Source organism: Myotis nattereri (genome assembly GCF_964212035.1).
Source record: "Myotis nattereri genome assembly, chromosome: 13".
NCBI lineage: Eukaryota > Metazoa > Chordata > Mammalia > Chiroptera > Vespertilionidae > Myotis > Myotis nattereri.
The window spans coordinates 30,273,081-30,294,276 of record NC_138088.1 but is presented as its reverse complement, the minus strand read 5'-3'; the positions used below and the strand labels follow the sequence as shown (position 1 = coordinate 30,294,276).

The 21,196-nt window shown below is 35.9% G+C and overlaps 1 protein-coding gene across 1 annotated transcript in view; it reads right to left on the bottom strand.

The window, feature by feature from the left end:
- Positions 1–20,128, bottom strand: part of PCDH15 (protocadherin related 15) — a 1,196,276-nt gene extending 1,176,148 nt beyond the window's left edge. The window contains exon 1 of the mRNA XM_081104785.1: positions 19,779–20,128. The gene's annotated coding sequence lies outside the window, so the exon portion shown is untranslated. The remainder of the gene's footprint in view (positions 1–19,778) is intronic.
- Positions 20,129–21,196: the final 1,068 nt, after the last annotated feature.

Sequence of the window (21,196 nt, the reverse complement as noted above, 5' to 3'; positions counted from 1 at the left end):
TTTGTTGATTATACAAAACTAATAAGATATACCAAAACTAATGTGTCTTAAAGTCAGGGAAGATAAAGCAATACTTTATTGGCTTTAAAGAATATTTTTGAGATCCTAAAACTACCAAAACATTCAGCCAGCCTAATTTGATCATAGAGTTTTGTTTGCTTGTTCATTTGTTTTAACAGCAACAAAAAATGAACCAATATCTTGAGTAATGAACCAGAAAAGTTTGGTATTACACTCAATCCCCAGGCCTCACTACATTTTAGAAAAATAGTGATGTATTTCAAATACTCAGTTTCAATTCTACACCATTGTGTCTTGCTAATGCAGGGAAACTCATTCAATATATCTTCCTCATTTTTAGCCCATGTAAGACTGGGAAAATAATATCTACTGCACCTAAATCAAAGATTATACTGAAATATAAGAGAGATTGAAAATCACTCTATAAAGGTTAAAGTGTTACCAAAAAAATTAAGATACAGTTGTATTTGATATTAATAGTAGTTTACTTATCAATTAACATGCTTTATAACTATAAGCCAAAGCAGTTTATGTTCATTCACTGATTCATACAAGGAGAAAAGGCTACATTAAATTTAAAAAGTTGAAAAATCACCTTTAAAATACCTAAGATATCAATTTGAAGCAAATTTCCATAAAAGATGACACAAACTTCCTTTATTAATATGTCATTTTCCCCTAAATACATGAAAAATTTGAATTCAACTCTTCTTACTACTCTTAAATGCCATCATGGACATATTTTCCATATATTTCTTTCATTTTTAGATAAAGAATAAAAAAAATGGCCAAATCACATTGCTATTAGCTGATATTGCAGGACAAGAGTCCAGGTCCAATGAATTCCAGGCTATTATGCTCTCCACTAAGCCACACTGCCCTTCTCCATAACCCTCAGCCCCTAACTATAGACTCAGCCTGGGAGTTGTGATAAAATGGAGGACAGGATATTTTCATCCATTTTTATGGTAGTTTCCCACCTTATCTAAGGTCTGTGATTAATAAAAGTGAAGAGTTAGCTGCTTTTGCCTTCTCTATGACCTCACACTGCTACATTAAACTATGAGGAGCATTTACAATGCCTTGTAATGTACCATGTGCAAGGCCTTCACAGAAGAATTATACATTGTTCTTCCTCCAAGAGAGCTCTCAATTTATTAGGGGGAACAAGTAGGTAAAAAATAATCAATATTGACAGAATTAAAGTTAGAAAGAAACAGCAATGCAATAATAGCAGTGTATTTCAATTCTCTACTTTCACCCGTAGATAGAACATCTAGACAGAAAATTAATAAGGACATATTGAATTTAAACTACATTTTAGATTTAAAGGACCAAAGAGACGTAGATAGAACATTCCATCCAAGAGCAGTAGAACATACATTCTTCTCAGATGCACATGGAGCATTCTCCACTATAGAGCATATGTTAGCCCCCCCACACACACACACATATGCGCACATACAGACCTACATAGACACCTTTCGAAAGAGGACATACAGAAGACCAAGAGACATATAAAAACATGCTCAAAGTCACTAATGATCTGAGAGATGCAAATCAAAACAATGAGGTACCACCTCACACCTGTCAGAATGGCTATCATCAACAAATTAACAAATGAAAATGCTGTTGAGGATGTGGAGGAAAAGGAACCCCCTTGAACTGCTGATAGGAATGCAGACTGGCGCAGCCGCTGAGGAAAACAGTATGGCATTTCTTCAAAAAATTAAAAATGGAACTTCCATTTGACCCAGTAATCCCACTTCTAGGAATATATCCTAAGAAAACAGAAACATCCATCAGAAAGGATATACGCACCTATATGTTCATAGCAGCACAATTTATAATAGCTAAGAATTGGAAACAGGTAAGTGCCCATCAGCAGATAAGTGGATTAGAAAACTGTGATACATCTACACAATGGAATACTACACAACTTTAAAAGAGAAGGAATTCTTACCATTTGCAACAGCATGGATGGAACTGGAGAGCATTATGCTAAGTGAAACAAGCCACAAATTTACTCATTTATAGAATATAATGAACAAAATAAACTGATGAACAAAAGTAGAACCAGAGTCATAGAAGCATGGAACAGACTGTCCAACCTATGAGGGAAAGTAGGGGGTGGGGGTGGTGAGGGGGTAAGAGATTAACAAAAGGACTTGTATGCATGCATATGAGCATAACCAATGGACACAGACAGTAGGGGAGTGAAAGCATATGCTGGGAAGTGGGGGCGGCCAGGGAGAGGTCAATGGAGGAAAAAGAAGACTTATGTAATACTTTAATAATAAAGAATTAAAAAAATAATCTTCTATATATATAAAAGCCTAAGCAACCATCCGACCATTTGTCTGACCGTTCAACCATCTGACCGGTAGCTATGACATGCAATGACCACCAGGGGGCAGACACTCTGAACAGTAGCTATGATGCACACTGACCACCAGGGGACAGATGCTCAACGCAGGAGCTGCTGAGCTGCAGTGACTTGGCAGCTGTGGTTCTCGGGTAATGCACCCAGAACCAGAGAGGAGGGAGCCCGATTCTGGGGTCCATCACCTGAGAACCACCCTCTCACAATCCAGGACCCCTCTGGGGATGTCTGAGAGCCAATTTCAGTCTGATCCCCGCAGGCCAGGCCAAGGGACCCTACTGGTGCACAAATCCGTGCACTGGGCCTCTAGTAATAAAATAAAATAAAAATACTAAAATCATATCAAGTATCTTTTCCAACCTCAATGGTATAAAATGAGAATTTAATAACAGGATAGAAGCTAGAACATTAATATGTAGAAACTAAAAAACATAACGCCTGAACAATCAAGGGGGAACTAAAAAAATATCTTGAGACAAACAAAAACAAAAGCACAACATATCAAAACTTATGGGCTGCAGTAAAAGCAGTTTGGAGAAGGAAGTTTATAACCACAATTCTTACTTTAAGAAAAAAAGGAAGATCTCAATAAACAGCCTAACTTTACAGTTTAGAGCACTAGAAAAAATAAGAAACTAAGCCCAAAGTGAGCAGAAGGAAGGTAATAACAAAGTTCAGACAAAAAAATAAATAAATAAAATTGAGACTGGAAAAATAGAAATAATCATGACACTAAATTATTTTGAAAAGTTCAATAAAATTGACTAACTTTTAGCTAGAATAACAAAAAAGAGAGAAGACTAAGATAAAGTCAGAAATAAATAAGATATTAAAACTGATACTATAGAAATATCAAGAATTTGAAGATACTACTATGAACAATTATACACCAACAAATTGACTAACCTACAAGAAATGAATAAATTCCGAGAAATATGCAACCTACCAAGACTGAATCCTAAAGGAAAAAAATCTGAATATACTTATAACTGGTAAGAATTTGAATCAGTAATCAAGCTGCATCTCCCCCTAAAAAAATCTCAGGACTAGATGGCTTTACTGGTGAACTCAACCAAATGCTTTCTAAAAAACCTGAAGGGGGAGAAACATTGCCAAACTTCAGTGAGTATGCAGATATTTCTTTGAGATTTGACTCCTAGAAGTCAAGAAATAGTTCCATTTCTCTGCCAACTCATTTCCTGTTTTTTATTGTCTAGTTAAAAGTTTGATAACTTTTTATATAAATGTATTTCAAACTATGGATAGGCAAATGTTTTGCATATAAGTTATTCAAATATTATTCATATTAATACTATGTACATATAGACAAAATATTTGGATAACTTCCTTTCCTAGACTTATGTCTATTACTAAATGCTTCACAATAGGATATTCCAGAAGGTAAAAATGAAATCTTACATGGTTATGTGGTTCCAATTTTCAGGTATGCAAAAAATGTGAGGGTAACTTTGTACTTTTTCAGATTAACACCTCCTAAAGGTATTGCATTACATAAAAAGGATACTATACAAGTTGTCAAGAGATGTGAAATTCAATGACAGCTTGAAAATTCTGCATAAATATGGGTTTGTACTATGCTTTCAAACCTAGGTCTTTATTTGTACCAATAGGTATAACCATCCCTGCCCTAACATCCTCACAGCTGTTATAATAAACAAGTGAGGCAATATATGAAAAAGTGCTTTGTAATTTATAAGGTACTGTTAAGTATTATCAAACGTTGCACTCACTGTTCATATCTTTCTGTCTCTCTAACCTTTGAAATCATGTCTAAATTAAAATTATCAACTTTTATTTATAAAGATATATATTATATTTAAATCAGATGTATACTGTCCATAATATGGCATATTCAAGATTAATGCTTATTAAAAAATTAATCGTGGTGCCTCTCACAGTATGTTTATGCACAAGCATGTATGCGGGGGTGGGCGGTAAGAGATCAACTGAAGGACTTGTATGCATGCATATAAGTATAACCAATGGACAAAAGACACTGGGGGGTAGGGGAGGATGGGGGAAGGTTAAGGGGGGAAAAAAGGAGACATATGTACTACTCTTTGTAATACTTTAAGCAATAAAACAAAATTTTAAAAAATCCTATATAATAAAAGGTTAATATGCAAATTGACCAAAAGGTGGAATGACCAGTTGCTATGATGAGCACTGACCACCAGGGGGCAGACCCACATGGAGCGTACTGCTCAGCTAGAAACCCAGAAGCCAGGCTCACGGCTGGCAAGCGTAGCAATGGTGGTGGGAGCCTTTCCCACCTCTGTGGCAGCACTAAAGATGTTCCATTGCTGGCTTAAGCCCACTCCCCCCAGAGAGTGGGCCTAAGCCATCAATCAGACATCCCCCAAAGGCTCCCAGACTTCAAGGGGGCGCAGGCCCAGCTGAGGCACAAATCTCGTGCACCAGGCTTCTAGTAAATACATAATTCATGAAATAAGCGAACACTGTAAATATCTTGCTATTCTACACAGAGGTTTCATGTGTAGAATTGCTCTGAGAAAGACTGCTCTGTTAACTGGCATACAGAAGCAAGTAGGAACATCACTGAAACAACTGAAGCTATTATACTCAGGAGCAAAAACTTCAAACTATTCTTAAACAATAGGCAAAACAGAATATGCTCTTCAAACATTACACATTTTATTCTGAAAACTTCTAGAGATATCTCTAGAAACAAACACAGACAAAATCTTAGCTTCAACTTATCATTTGGAGATTTTATGACTGACTCCACATGAAGGGGACATAGCAAGCTGTAAAAGAAAAGCTGGTAGGCCAAACAGTCAATATCAGGGATTCCTCAAAAGCAGAGGAAAAGCAGTTTAAATCTATAAAAAAAAAATCCCAGTTTTTAAGTTAATTTATTCATGAGGATCTTTAAACTTGTTCTTTTTAATACAAAACTTCTCAATGGAACGAAATCATTCATTATTCACTGTGATACAGGTTTTATACCCTTTAGGTTCCATGTGATTTTTCATATGTACAGCTGATATAAAGGGGGAAAAGCTGTTCCAATGACTTAGCTTGGCTTTGACTCGCTGGTTTTCATTTCACTTGAACTTCCAATCTCAGTTACAAATGGTGTTAAAGTTGGGGGAAATAACATTTTGGTAGATGGTAAAGGAAAAGTATAAGCCATTTCCAGTTGCTGAAGCTTTCATTAAATAAGAAAAGCTATTTCAAATCCTAAAGCTATTTAAATGAAGGGCTAACTCTTTTATGTTGTATTTACTTAAGAGCTTATTAGATACTGTTCAGAATCCAGCAGTCAACCCACTGATGTGATTAGGGATTTATTTTGACAGTGCTCACTGATTACTCAATGATGCCCCCAGAGTCAAACCTGCACAACATCAAAATGGCTAATGAGTATTTACGGGGTAACGACAATCCACACACTCAACAATTTGCCAAAATTCTGTCACTGCAGTGTCCAAATGGAAATCGGGTGTTTGTTTAATGCACCCAATCTCAATATGGACTTTTAGCTAAAAGGAGTGAAATTATACTTAAGCAGTTCATGGAAGTTACCAAAGAATATTCTGGAATAATAAATTCAGAATCAAAGATTGTCAGTGTTAGAAAGACAATGTGAAGTCACTTAAATCAGGCTCTGCAGCCCAGCCGCAAAGCTTAGAGCAGCGGTTCTCAACCTGTGGGTCGAGACCTCTTTGGGGATCGAACCACCTTTTCATCAGAAAACACATATATAATTACATATTGTTTTTGTGATTAATCACTATGCTTTAATTATGTTCAATTTGTAACAATGAAATTGGGGGTCACCTCAACATGAGGAACTGTATTAAAGGGTCACAGCATTAGGAAGGTTGATAACCACTGGCTTAGAGGATGAGCATTGACCTATGAACTGGGAGGTCACAGTTTGATTCCAGGTCAGGGCACAGGCCCAGGTTACAGGTTTGATCCCTGATGTGGGGAATGGAAGTGGCTGCCGATCAATGATTCTCTCTCATCATTAATGTTTCTATCTCTCTCTCCCTCTCCCTACACTCTGAAATCAATAATTAAAAAATATTGTAAAAAAATAAATCAGACTTTGCATTTTTTAAAAATTTGGAACGGAGATTTAGAAAATTTTAAATGCTTATCCAAGATGAAACAGCTAATAAAATGAAATTGAACCAAGAATTCAAAACTCTTAATTCAGATTTTTAAAAATTCTTTCTATCATGCCAAAGTGCTTCCTGGAAATGTATCCAAAAGAGTACATCATAAAAACAGGAATTTAAGGTATAACTACACATAATTTTATATTGTTTAATAAAACATGAGATCTTATTGGATGAAGAAAACTAGACATTTTTAGAAGGTTCTTACCACTCTCTTAATACTGAACTTCTGTGACTAATCTAAAACCTTCAAAATTTGAAGCTTGATTTAATGTGAATGAAATATAAACAAAGGTCTTTATTGAATTTCTGAAACCAAAATCTGTCAAACTAGCAGAACATAAGTATGTGTTTTAGACTCTAGTACGCAAAATGGCAGAATCGTGCTAACAAAAAAATGTTTAAAAAGCAGCCAGCAATCTTGGTATCTTATCCCAGCTGTACCAATTCATGTCTTTGTGACCCAACATAATTCACTTAGAGTCTTTGAACATCGATTTTAATACATCTGCATGGTTCTCACATGATATTATTGAATTCAAGTATTCTCACTTTATGCATTGAAACAGCCACCTACATTTCATTATTAAATAAGCTATAGAATGATGCTGTCAAGCTCCCTGTCATGATAGTTTTTCCCTGTAGGGATAACTGAGACACTCCAACACATATGTACTCCCAAAGCTCTCTTGGAATCCCCTAATGGGTTCAGAAGGTAATCCATGACTAGTTTTACCTCATATGTCATAACCTCTTTCCCCTTACCTTCTATCTTGAGTTTTAAGATTATTCATGGCTTAATTATCTAAATCCTCTGAAAGGGGTAGATGATACTCTAGTCCAGTGGTTCTCAACCTTCTTAATGCCACGACCCTTTAATACAGTTCCTCATGTTGTGGTGACCCCCAATTTCATTGTCACAGATTGAACATAATTAAAGCATAGTGATTAATCACAAGAACAGTATGTAATTATATATGTGTTTTCCGATGGTCTTAGGCGACCCCTGTGAAAGGGTCATTTGACCCCCAAAGGGGTCGCGACCCACAGGTTGAGAACCACTGCTCTAGTCTTTCTTTGCTTAACTCTTTGCAACCCTTGATTCCTAGGCATCTGTGAATTTTCTCACCAGACTACTAGGGCATCCTAGAGGCAGCACCAACAAAAAGCATAATTGGGATACATACTTTTATACTTTGAAATTTATCCCCATATTATAGAATGTGAATCAATTATTTACTTCTAGACATTCAACTTTTAAACAAATGTGCTGTATATTGACCAACAACAATAACCCTCTTCCCTTCTATCTAAAGGATTTGGGTAAAGCAAAGTATAATGCACAATAAACATTTAAGGATAATTGTTTGCAATAATGATGACAATTGTTCTTATGTCTCTGTCTGCTTTTCTGAACTTAGAGACTCTGCAAACTAAGTATCTTGAATGAGTCCATAAAATTTCCTCTTCTAAATCCCTAGCATCATCCTTTTGTTATCCTCTAGAAAGCCCTACCCAAGTAAGTCAACACAGAATAGAAGCAATATGCATTATTCAAAGAAAAAATGTTAATGCCAATTTCAATAACTGAATGTATTTCAAGCCCTTTATTGATGTAAATGACACGTAATCAAGGCATGCTATATATTTCTATTCCAATAGGAAAAGGGAACAAATATTTGTTTTAAAAACATTTTACTATTAAATTTTAATTTTGAAATATCAAATGCGTGTTATTTACTCATTCTCTGAACAGATATTATGTAAAAATAGAAATGTTTGATTTTCTAAACCCATCTTCAAAATGGAGACCAGCAGAAAAAGGGAGCCATTCTTTTTAGAAATTGTAATGAATTCAAGCTTATTAATTTTATAGCAGCTCTTTCAGTTTCACAGTGAAGCATAAAAGGTCTGTCTCATTGGAAAGAACACCAAGTAGCTATCTACACAGAAGATGAGAATAAATTTATTCTACTGTTTTAAATGCATGAGTGATAAAGCAAGACTTAAAAATATTTTTGTAAGATAGTTTCATTCTAATAGTATCTTCTAGTACAGAAATGATCGATAGTAAAATAATTCAAAATATCCTTTCCTCTGAAGGTGATTTCACATAAAGTTTGATCATAATTCTAAACAGTACAGTACTATGGTCTAAATTTGAGTGACCTTTGATGGAATAATATTTTCTGCTAATGGTAAAAGTTTGCTGTTACATATTTCATTAAAGTGGTTTGGTCATTGTTCCCCTATAATCAAGTCAAGCCATCAGTGTTTAAGAAAACCAAATTTACTTCTAAGAGTCATTCTAGGGGAATTCTATTGCATAAAGATATATAAAGATATTTCTGGAAGCAGTATATATAGCACTACAAAATCAATGCCCCATTGTAGGAGTGGTACCAAGATCAAGGCGGGTAGGTGACAATTGTAATCTGGAGTCAGCATGTCTAACTCAAAGAACAGCTTCTCTGTTGCAGACCATCACTACCATGCAGCAAAGTTGCCCTACTGTTTCTGAATCTTCTATATTTTCAAAAGAAGCATAAAATTCTAAAAATGTCAAAATTACAAGTATTGACAGCAAAATTAACCTTAACACATTATGAACAGTGATAACAAAATGCATCATTGGACCTAATTCAGTCTGATACCAGGCTGTGACATTAGATATAATGAACTGCAATAATATTGTCATGCAAATGTTCACAGTAAATTTCTAAATGACAAAAGTAGTCTATTTTATTTAAAATAAAATTGAGATTACCAAGAATTAGAGGTAATTTGAAATTAACAGGCACATCTTTCAATGGCAATATTATTGACATATTTTTTCTTTCTATATTTTTCAAGTTTTCATTATTGGACTATATTACTCTGAAGTTAGAAAAAAAAGTAACTGAGTGATATATAAATCTGTACTGATAAGCAAGGTGTGTTGCAGCAAAATCCTACCTAGTAGTCAACTCTTGAGCAGTAAGAAAACTGTCATCAGAGTCTGGGAAAACAACCCGTGACACATAGCAGTGACACATTGATAACACTGTGGACTGAGATAACTCGGAAGATAGAGCTGAACCTAATGAAGTTCTTAGAAAACAGTTGTGAGTACAGAGTAGTAGTATTATGTGTTAGTTAATTCTGACACTAGGAAATAACACAAAAGAAGAGATAATCTTGGAAAAAAATTGCCATTTTGCAAGCAGGAATAAAGTGGAATATATTCCACAGATATACTTTTCTAAGATATATCACTTGTTCTTTTCTTTCCAAATATGGAAGTGTGTTATATATAACTTGTCCCCATTTCATATTATACATTGAGCATCAGGTAAAGAAGATATAGTAGACCCTTGGTATCTACTAGGAGACTAGTTCCAGGACTCAGGGGGATACCCATTATGAGGATGCTCCAGTCCCTCATATAAAATGGTATAGTATTTGCACATCATCTATACACATCCTCCCATATACTTTAAATAATTTCTAGATTACTTATAATACTGAATACCATGAAAATAGTCATTATAATGTTTGGGAGTAACAACAAGAGAAAAGTTTGTATCTGTTCAGTACAGACACAACCATTGTAGGTCTAACTACATAGTACACATCAGCAACAATTCAACATTTTTAAAATAAATCTTTATTGTTGAAAGTATTACATATGTCCCTTTTTGTCCCCCATTGACCTCTCCCACCTCCTTTCCCCCACAAGCCTTCACCACCCTACTGTCTGTGTCTGGCTATGGGTTATGCATATATGCATATAGTTTTGTGGGGTTTTTTTAGTATGTTTGATCTTAGGGTTAACTGAATCTGCAGATGCAGAACCTATAGATACAGAGTGCCTGCTACAGATGCTATTTGTAAGTTCTAGAATAAGAGGAGATGCCATGTAGATAATTAACACTATAGAGAACTCAGCAATACTTCTCTTATAAAAAGGAATAATCACTACAATTACTAGAGGTAATAAAAGATTCTGAAGTAATATGCAGTTTGTTCATTAAAGCCCAATAATGAGCCCACATTTTTGCTGTTGAGAAACTACAACAAAAGGCAAATGACTAGTTCAGTAGATCAGTGTGTGTCAGTAGAATTACATTATCCAACATTGCACTGACTGGGCAATCCTCTGAATTTACATTATCTTTGTAACAATTAGCACACATATATTCTGAGAAATAGTATTGATTCCACACTATTTTAGAGTGAAATCACCCAATAACTTCTCTGGTGCTCTTTCTTTCCATTCTTATCCTCCTAATTATCTGTGTGATAAGGATCATTTAAATTGGGAAGGCTCTGATTACATTGCATCCTTCAATTCAGAGAGACAGTGGCTAAGACGCTTTGACTACTGAACGAAGGCTAAAGACAACCTCAGAGACACAGCTCTCTCTCATAGTAACCAGCTTTTAGAACTGCATACAATTCTAAGACTTTATTTTTCACCTAAGCTTCTAAGTTAATTTTACTCTTTTAATCAATGCTGCTGAGTAGTAAAGGGGCCCGCAGGCCACTGTTTTGTTCTGGAAAACAAATGAAGAAACACATGTAACTCTGGTAAATGCAATTCTAATGAAATCAGGATAGAATGCAGTCCTTATTTAAAAAACTACAATTATAGCTAATAACTGTACAGGTATAGTGATGTAGAATGCATACAATTTAAGAAGAAAGCCAGGTTGTTGTTTGTTAAATTGCATTGCTTTTTATTTATTTCTAAATTGTAGTTACTCAAAGCCACATGCTGAACACCAGTAAATCTGTCCTCTCTCTGTTGTTTTCTTCTGTTGTTTCATTTTTAATTGAACTAGTCATTCACTAGGAATATTCACTGAGGTAAAACTTTTTCTTGTATTCTCTATAGGATTTAAAGCAGGTGTTACTTGTTTAGATTTTTGTTTGTGAATCTGTTTTTTTAATGCTGCAAAACTTAATATTCCTAACAGTGTACAAATAGCAAATATAAATAAATAATTTCAACTGTATTATTACTTAAATAAATAAAAATGCGCATTTTCCCTTTCAGGATCATGACAAACATTTTGATCTGATAAGAAGATATTCATATACACGTAACACTAGCAAGCAGTCATATTTTATTTTATACTTATCTGTTGCTTTCCCCCTCAAACACCTGTTCAAAATGTTTACCTATAAAAAGCTTGAATTGTGTGCCAAGTACTGCCACAAACAAGTTACTTGAATTATCTCAGTAATGTCTTGAAATACTCATGAGGTGCTAGTAGTGAGGAAACGGAAGCAAGAAAACCTTAAGGGAAAATGTCCAAGTTCATAGCAACTAAACATTGGAGCCGGAAGTCCAGCTACAAACCTCCTACTATTAACCACTATTTTGTACTAAACTGAAATGGCCCAAGGGGAGACCAATCCACTAGGAGCCATGATATAAATTATGCTCTACCTTCCAATATCCCATTCTGGGTGTAAACAGAATGTGCCTACGTATGATGACAAAAAATCAGAAAGAAGAACTTACAATGCACTTTATAAAATGAAAATAAACTCAATAGTTTGGAATCACGTTAAAATTAAGTATGTGCAAAACATAAAGGCATAATTGTAATGAATTCTGTCAACACTGTGTAAGTAAAAGCCTACCTTACAAAACAGGCACCCATATATGTGGATGTCTCAATTCAATATACCCTGTGACTTAAATGCTAAACACAGTAATTTATTCCTCCAGTGAAAGAAAAAAAAGCATCAGGTAGTCATACAATTAACTTCTAAGAACATAAAATGTAGACTGCAAGTTAGGGTAATCATTTCTTTTAACATAATATATGTGAAAATTACATCAGAATAGAAAATCCTCAGAGTAAAACTGATGCTGGCAATAAGCAATCACATACTGCTAGATGTGAAATTAGTAAGGTCAATCAATAGCCTTACAATTGTAGCTCACAGAATTTATTTGAAATGCCACCAAGAGCCCTTAAAGTGCAGGAGTCAAGAACATAATATCTAGAGCTTTGATTAGAATCTAGATTCCATCTCTTGCTTACTGGGTAAGTTTGAACAAAAGTCTTAACTTCCTTGAGCACATATTCTCTTATCTATACACTAGGAAAACAATAAGATTTATGGTGCTTTATAAAGTTATAAAGATTAATTGAGTTAATACATGTAAAGTAGCTAAAATAATAACTGGAAGAAGATAATTGCCACACGATATTTATTATTGTTTTGCTAATCTGTATTATTTAAATTTTCTAGTCTACTAGTAAGGATGTAGTTATTTTATGAAGATAAAACTATTAAATATTTTTTAATTCCTAAAATGTTTCTGATTACTTAAAATGTAGAAAAATATAGCTTTCCAGAAGAATAGTACTTCATGTAGAAGCCATATATAATATTTATTTTACAAATATACTGGAATACCATATTTTTAATAAGTTTGAAGCTCATTACATTAAGTCTTTATTGGTAAAATTTTAATTTATGAGTTAGATTTTTGCTTAGAGCAATTAGTCTCCATCCCTAAGAATTTATATCCAAGACTAGAATCTTTCTTTTCCCATTGGGAAGATGGGTAAGGGTATTACTGCTCTCTTCTCCTTATCATTCTTGGTAATCAATATGCCCCTACAGAAGAATATATCCACAATTTTAATAATACGGACTCACTATATGAAATTCACCAAATTTAACCTGTTAATTTTGGGAATAAATGTTTACAAGTTGGCTTATAATTCCTTAATAGATGCCAATATCCTTGGCACAGATGATTCTAAATACCGATAGAATTTCACTTCTGGAGCAAAGTACACATCATATGTTACAGAGTTATAGATTAAAAATGTGAGGAGTTTGGAACCTGTGGGCATTCTTTTAAAAATACTATTTTTTCATGTGTGTATGAGTTTTGTGCCTCTGCATAGGGTTATAATTTTTATAGCTCTGCTTACAAAATTATAGAATAAATAATATTCCGTTACATCCTCAGAAGGAATTCAACAAGAATACACATCTATAGTTTTTAAACTGTTTACTCTTTCATTTTTAGTTATTATATATTTTCAAACTGTAGAGAGAGAAGGTCATAATATACAGAAATTCTGATGTTAATTTTAGTTATTACGTCAATTATTACATTGATTTATTATAATTTTCAGGATTTTAGAAGGGGAAAATCAATAATTCCAGGTGTCACATTTGGATATTTACACTCTAAAAATTTACCATATCATTTTCAATAAGTCAGTGCAATATTTCTTAGAGAAAAAATATAACTGAAAACATTAAGTATTAGGTTTTCAGATTTAAAGCAAAGTCACAGCTAATATGTAATTTAGCAGTGATATAATAATTAATATTTTTTCAATTGTTTTAATTTTTCAGGACTCAATACCTTTAAGACTACATAAAATGTGATGCAAATAATGATATCAGCTCATCCTTACACTTACATCTTAGCAGCTAAAGATCTTTTTAATAATTTTAAATTTTGTTTCATATGTATACACCCATTTAAAAGAACATAAAATGTTAAGATGCAAATTTAATACATAATACATTACCTAAAAATACTGAATACTATACATTGTGTTAATGTTGCGAAATAAAACACTTACTGTGTTCCATTGATTTATCAAGTGGTTAAATGACAACATTGGTGAACACAAATAATTTTTACTATTCTAAATTTATTGAAATCTATAAGAATATACATTATAAATAATAATTTTACTAGCATTTTACTTATGAGCAAGGAAAAAAATAAGATCTGGGGTATTATGGATTTTAAATGTATGCCTATTTGATTATTAGTTATCCTTTAAAATATACTTTTATAAAGGAAGTTTGAATCAAACCATTAGATTAATTAATAACTAATTTATTATTTCATTATCCAGAAAATACTATTTTGGAAGCAATGAGAAAAAACTTCAGAGTGGAAAAAGAGTAGATATGGTAAAAAAAAAAAAAAAAGTTCACTAAGTCTAAGAGAAAATTTATATTTATATATGTATTGTCTGAAATATGTAAGAAAAAACAATTGAGAAAATAACTTTGAGAGTCCTTATGTCATTCACAGCTAAACAAATACCTTAATTCAAAACCGACAGTTGTACTTCCTTTCTATTTTTTGCTTCACTCTGAAAGGAATTCAACACTGAAAAAGATGTGGGGATTTCAGTCAGTAATTCACAAATAAAAACTGCAGGAAAGTTAGAAAACACCTTAAGTCACAAATCATTTCTAATGTTTGTATTTATCTTTAAAACAGAAACCAGCATTTCTGTTTCACCCTATTTGTGTAGCTCTAGGATGCAGTCCAGAAAAATCTCAGCATAAGAGTATTTTTACAATTTTTTAAAATTTTATTTAAATTATGTGGTTGCCATTTTACACTATAAGTAATTAAAGGTGTAATTCTTAGAATACAATTATGTTATAGTTTTAAGAATTAAATAAACAATTTTTTCACCTGGTATCAAACTTTTAGTTGGCACCTCATAAAACAATTTCTCAAATAGTCCAGCAAAAGAACTGCAAGGAACAGGCAGGCAAATGTGTTGCTTCTACTCCCAAAGACAATATGGACTTGACCTAGGCACCATGATTTCTCCTGCCTCTTGGATTTGTTCTCTGTACCAGAGTTCTGTCTTCTCGTCTGATCTCACTCGTTTGCCAATGGCAAACCAAGAAAGACAGATCATCTAACATGTGGTCACCTTTCAGATATGCCTCCAGTCCCTGGATTCCATCTACTCTTCCCTAGATTTATTAAGATGATGTCCTAGTCTCCTTGTCCAACACACAGTTAAGTAGTAAATCTCTTATTTCTTGTTTGTACCCAAAGTCTTTGCATAGGTTCTGGAACTCAAGACATGATATATCAAATATCAGGTGTGAGATATCAAATAACAAAGTCTGGCAGACCTCTACCAGGTTATAGAGCTGGCCTTGTATACATATGACTGTGGTTTGTAAGACTTTAAGTTGTAGGGGTTTTTGTCTAATGACCTGAAAACCTTCAATGGAAACATTTGCTAGGGTTGGTCTTATTCTAGTGGTCCTCTATTAACATGCAAAGCAACCTGTTAAGGAATCCATTAAATCACTGACTTAGTGTGAATGCATTTTATTTTTTCAGGTAGCCTGGATGAATTTAATGTAAACCATATGGTGCATGCGGAAGAGGAACTATTTGGTTTTAAGAACAGAACAGAGATGAGAATATATATAACACTGTAATCGATTTTTTAAAAAAAGCATATATCTGTTATATGTGGAATCACCTGAAGAGGTAATATTCTCTGTAGATGTAATCCGATTTATATCAGAACACAGAGGAGGAGGAAAGTGGAGAAAAGATAAGAGTCAAGGCTTCCAGATTTACTTGGACAGATATAGGGAAATTATTTTTGAAAGGGCCATCCTTGGCCATAATGGACACTAAGAACTTCTAATAGATAGTATATTAGTTTGGGGGAAAAACTGTCAGGAAATTTATCATTAGAGAAAAGTCCAATATTTCCATTGGTATAGATTCAGCTAAAGATGGTTTAAGGGTAGAATTAAGCAAAATATTGCTCATCAGAATAGCACCACCATGTGGGCTACTCTCTCTCTCACCCCATGAGGGGAGGGACTATGTGATAGAAAAAAGAAGTTTCCAGAACTTCCAAGCAAAATCTTATACATATTTATAAATGGAAATAGACTGTTTTTGCTATCAGTCGTGTCACCATTTTACAAAAGTCTTTAAAATGTGGCAGGAATCCTGGACCAGGTGGCACTATGTTTCAATCTTAATATATTAATCATAGCATCTGTGATTTGGGGTTAATAAGCAAAAACATACCTTTCTTATGTTAAGATTACCTTATTGGGATTAAACTAGTTTTTGTGATTTCCTTCCCAGGTTTCCCACTTTTTAGGCTGTTATCAACCAAATATCTAAAGAAGCAGTTTGAGTTTAAAAAATAAACAAAAACTCGAACTCAGAAATTTGCATATATATCACATTAATCTATGCCATGTATTACCTTAGAGGTCATATTTTATTAAAGCATAAAAGCAGCAAAAATTTCAACGTGAACACAGTTTAAAATAGTAGTCAACCAACATATATACAGTTAAATAAAGTGGTTTATTAAAGAAAAAAAGTAGCCCTAACCGGTTTGGCTCAGTGGATAGAGCGTCGGCCTGCGGACTCAATGGTCCCAGGTTCAATTCCGGCCAAGGGCATGTACCTGGGTTGTGGGCACATACCCAGTGGGGCATGTGCAGGAGGCAGTTGATCGATGTTTCTAACTCTCTATCCCTCTCCCTTCCTCTCTGTAAAAAAAAAAAAAAAAAAAAAAAAAATCAACAAAATATATTTTAAGAAAAAAAGTAAATACAATATCCTCTTCCTCTATCCATATATGATGCTGTGCTATTAATGTACCAACTTTTTAACTAGTAAAAAGTTCTAAATGCCTACTAATGCAAAAAAAGTCAATAAAGTAAATGTTTTATGCAAGTAGCATTGTTTAAGAAAATACTAAAACTACAAAGAAGTTAGAATTCTATATTACCAGCCTGTTGATGAACACCAAACAGGGAAGACCAACTCCTTTTGGCAGTAAAGAATGGGGAAACTAAGAATTTCATGGAAATGTCACTTGCAAAAAAACCCTGAAAGAAATGACCAAATTTACCATTGGAATCAAAATTTCATCAATCATTTCCTCCACTTTTATGTCACTTTTATTAATAAAAATGAAGGATAGTAAAAAAAAATTGGTTTTAGGAATTAAGTTTACTTTCTCTTTTTATAAGTTCATGTAAACTACTTGAATTACTTTGCATTATTAGAAAAAATAAATGTTTATATATGAAATAAAAATATTAGGACTTTAAAAATTGCCTTTCCCCCAGTGAAGAAGAATTATAAGGTTTATATAAAGCTATTCTTTAATCAAACCCATGAGCCATTAATTTTTTTGTAAACTTAAGATCTCAATAAGCATTTCCATCGCCTCAATATCAATTTCTCCTGGTTAAAACCTCAGCCACCATCCAGCACGTCACATATACCAGGGATAGAAGTTTGGTATTTGAGAACAGCCATCTCCTAATAGGACAGACATGACAATAATAATGACATTGATAATGGAAAACAAAAGAAGTTCAAGAAGATAACAAATACTAGAAAAAGTTTTCAGATTAACATGCTTGTATGCTACCCTCCCTAACAAAAACAAGTTCATTAACACTAAGCCTGCATTTTTCACAGGATAATTCTTATACTTAGGAGAATGGAAATTACCCATGGTGTTTAACATGTAGTTAACTGGATCCTCTTGAACCAATTTATCAGGTGTTAGGGGTCATAAATCTTAATTGTTATGCATTCTTAGGCACTAACAGTTGAAAAAAAAAACTGTTTAAGATTCTAAGAATTAAGAATTTATTTGAAAGCCAATAACTACAAATGAGAGTTGTTTATTTTCTTGGGATTCTCAGTTCTTTTTTTAAAGCATTCATCAAGCATGGACTTGACTTTTGAGATAAACCTGCTCATCATAAGGCTGATTCTTACCAAAGTTAATCCATCGTCTACACACATATATGGAAACACAAAGCAGATTTTAGCTTTATTTTTTCTCTTCTATCTTGGCCCAATTCTCCTTAAGTACAATCCGCATTCCTAGTTTAGTGTCTCACCTCTTGGTTTGTACTCTAGCCTCACCTCTTGTCCTCCTCTCTGGTTTTGCAGGAAGAATGGGAGTACACTCAGTATCTACCCAACAACTGCACAGATTAACTATAGGGGTATTAACTTATTTAAATTCAGGGCCATCCCAACTCAGAGCCATCCTGTGAGGAAGAACACATGTGGCAGGCCCTTCTGTAGAGAGGGAGATTTAAGACCAGATTGAATGGAAGCTACCAGTGTTGGAGGAGGAGGAGAAGGAGGAGGAGGAGGAGGAGAGGAAGAAGACCCAGACTCCACTTATATGAAGGATACCTTGTAGGGCAGAGATGGCAATGTGTAATGAGGCAACAAGATCTTGAATCTTGTCTCTCTTTGCTCAACAGGACATTCTGGAATCTACAGCACACAAGTGTGAGGAAGTGAATAAACTCATCAACATCATTCTATTCCTATGAATGTGATCAAAGTGAAATGTAAAGGCAGTCTCTACAGAACCAAGTTATAGCAAGCTCGGAATTCTGACTACCATATGTAGACAGGAAATCCCAGGCACCAATTTTCATAAACCACCCTCTTCAAGTTAACTTGCCTTTCTGTTTTTACCTATGCATCCATATTCTTGCCACACACATTTTCATATTGATTTTTAAAATTTCCCCACAGTTCAAAATATCATTTGTCAAAAAAAAATCAAGGGCTATTTCTATAATCTCATGCAATTTCTGTCACTAGCTAACGTGCAAGTGTAGAGATCAATCACATACATTACGTACGAATTCTCACCATGCTGAATTGCACCCTAGATATTAGTTCAGTCTTACCCCTTATTACCCCTCCTAACTAAAACTGATCAGGCATCTAAATAAAAACTTCAGGCAAGGCTGGAAGCAGCAAAATCTTTCATCACTCCTGCAGATTGTAAAAGTGTTCTATTCTCTCTGTACTCACAGAGCTTTGTTACATGGTCAGCATAGGAAAAAAGAAAGAAAACTACAATGTCCTTGATATTTTGCACTTTAAAAATAGAAGGAGAGCACCCTCCCCAGTTTATACAAAAGAAACCAAATCTCCCTGCCCTACATCTGGACACCGTGAAAACTAGCCTGGGGAAAACTTTTGGGGGGAAATGCAGGTGATCTCTGACCTGCGATTGCCGTTGTATATGACACTGACATTTATTTCCCAGGATTCTTGCCCACAGGAAACACATCCTTCAAGAAACTGAATAAAATCAAGTTGGACTTTCTCAATATCTGCAAGCTATCAACTTCCTAGCGAGGCTCAAGTAGCCCTTACGAGATCAAAGGTAAGGACGAGGCATTGGGTGGCGATAAGCTTAGGGAGGAAGTCCACCTTGAGAGTGCTGTGATTCCGGTTATTCCTGAGCCTGGATCTAAAAAAGGGAGGGTGCGGTGGGAAACGTGGGGAAGAGGAATGCCTGGGCGCCGTGAAACAAGACACCCTTTGGAATCTGCGCTGAGCACCGGAATCAGGATCCCACCCCCTTGCCTACCTCCAGGCTCCAGTAAGCAACGGCTGGCGTCCTCCCCTCTGCTCCTTCCGCAGCAGCGGATACACGTTTCCCGAGCAGCCTGGCGCTTGGGTCCTGCAGAGCGCGTTTGCCAAGCGCTTCTCTCCACTAGTTACCAAATGGGAAAAAGGGACGGACACGCAAAACCAGGATGGCAATTAAAATCCAGTTTTCGGACACCAGCGTCCCGGAAGGTTCCCCGATCTTCTGCGCCCTTGCCCAGCTCTTTGCTCGGCAAAGGGTTACCCAGGGAGCCCCTGTAGCAGCTCCCTGCCTCTGCTCCGCCTGATCCCTTCAATCTCCACGCCGCTACACTGCGCGCCTCGCTATCCACTCACCGCACAGCGAGAAGGCCTGGCGGAGACAGCGGACAGCGCGGGGGGAGGAGGATGGATGCAATGGGTAATTTTTTTTCAGGTAAGGGAGAAAAAACTTTGATGTTGGAACGGTACACACAGGACTGAGAAGAAACAAAACAAGTTGCGGGTGCGGCGGCGGGGAGGACGATTTCAGCAGCTCTGATGAGAAAAATCACCACTCCCACCGAAATGGGAAAGGACGCTCCCCACTCCGTGAGCGATCCCCGAGCGCACCTCGTAATCTCTAGTCTTCCAGTTCACGGGAGAAGCACTGGGCACGGTAAGCCCCTTTGGTTCTCGCCTGGGGTGCCAATACCAAATGTGCCTCTCGCGTGAGAGGCTGGCGGGGACTCGGTGCCAAGAGGGCAGAGACGAACGCAGATCCAGGAAGAGCGAGGGGAGCCGGCGCTGCTGCCTGCGAGAACAGACTCCACTACCTCGGGCAAAGTGACTGCTACAGCGTCTGTTCCCTCCTGCGCAGGGACAGACACATTTAAGGACCTGAATGGACGTCAGCACCAGCTGAGCTCGCGGGGTGAGCGCCAGGGCTGCCCTCCCCGCGAGTTGTAGCGCGCAGGGAGCGATCTGCTTCTCGCTGGTGAGATCGGAGAGAAAACTGCGCTGGCGGCGCTGCGGGGCGTCCACCCCCGCCTCCCTCCCCCCGAGTCGCTCCCCCCCCCCCCTCCCCCAGCCCATCATCGTAAAGGATGTACCGGTGGCATTTCTGCCGCGGGTGCGCTTAACGAATTGAACAGAGCCAGAACTGCGTGGAGAGGGGGTCTGGCCACTCTGCAGGGGCACCCCGTATTGGGTCTCCAAGGCGCTCGGTACCTGGTTTTCAGGGAAATTACTTTCCTCTTTCGTTCTGGTTCCAGTATCATTAGGATTCATTTCGCAAAGTTAGTTGAAATCCACCTGACGCATCTTACCTGAACAGGATTAGAGTTTTCAATCTTGAAATTTAATTCAGGATAATACTTAAATCTTCCCTTAACCCCCACATGCCTACTTCCTAATTCGGTCATAATAATGAAATTATGC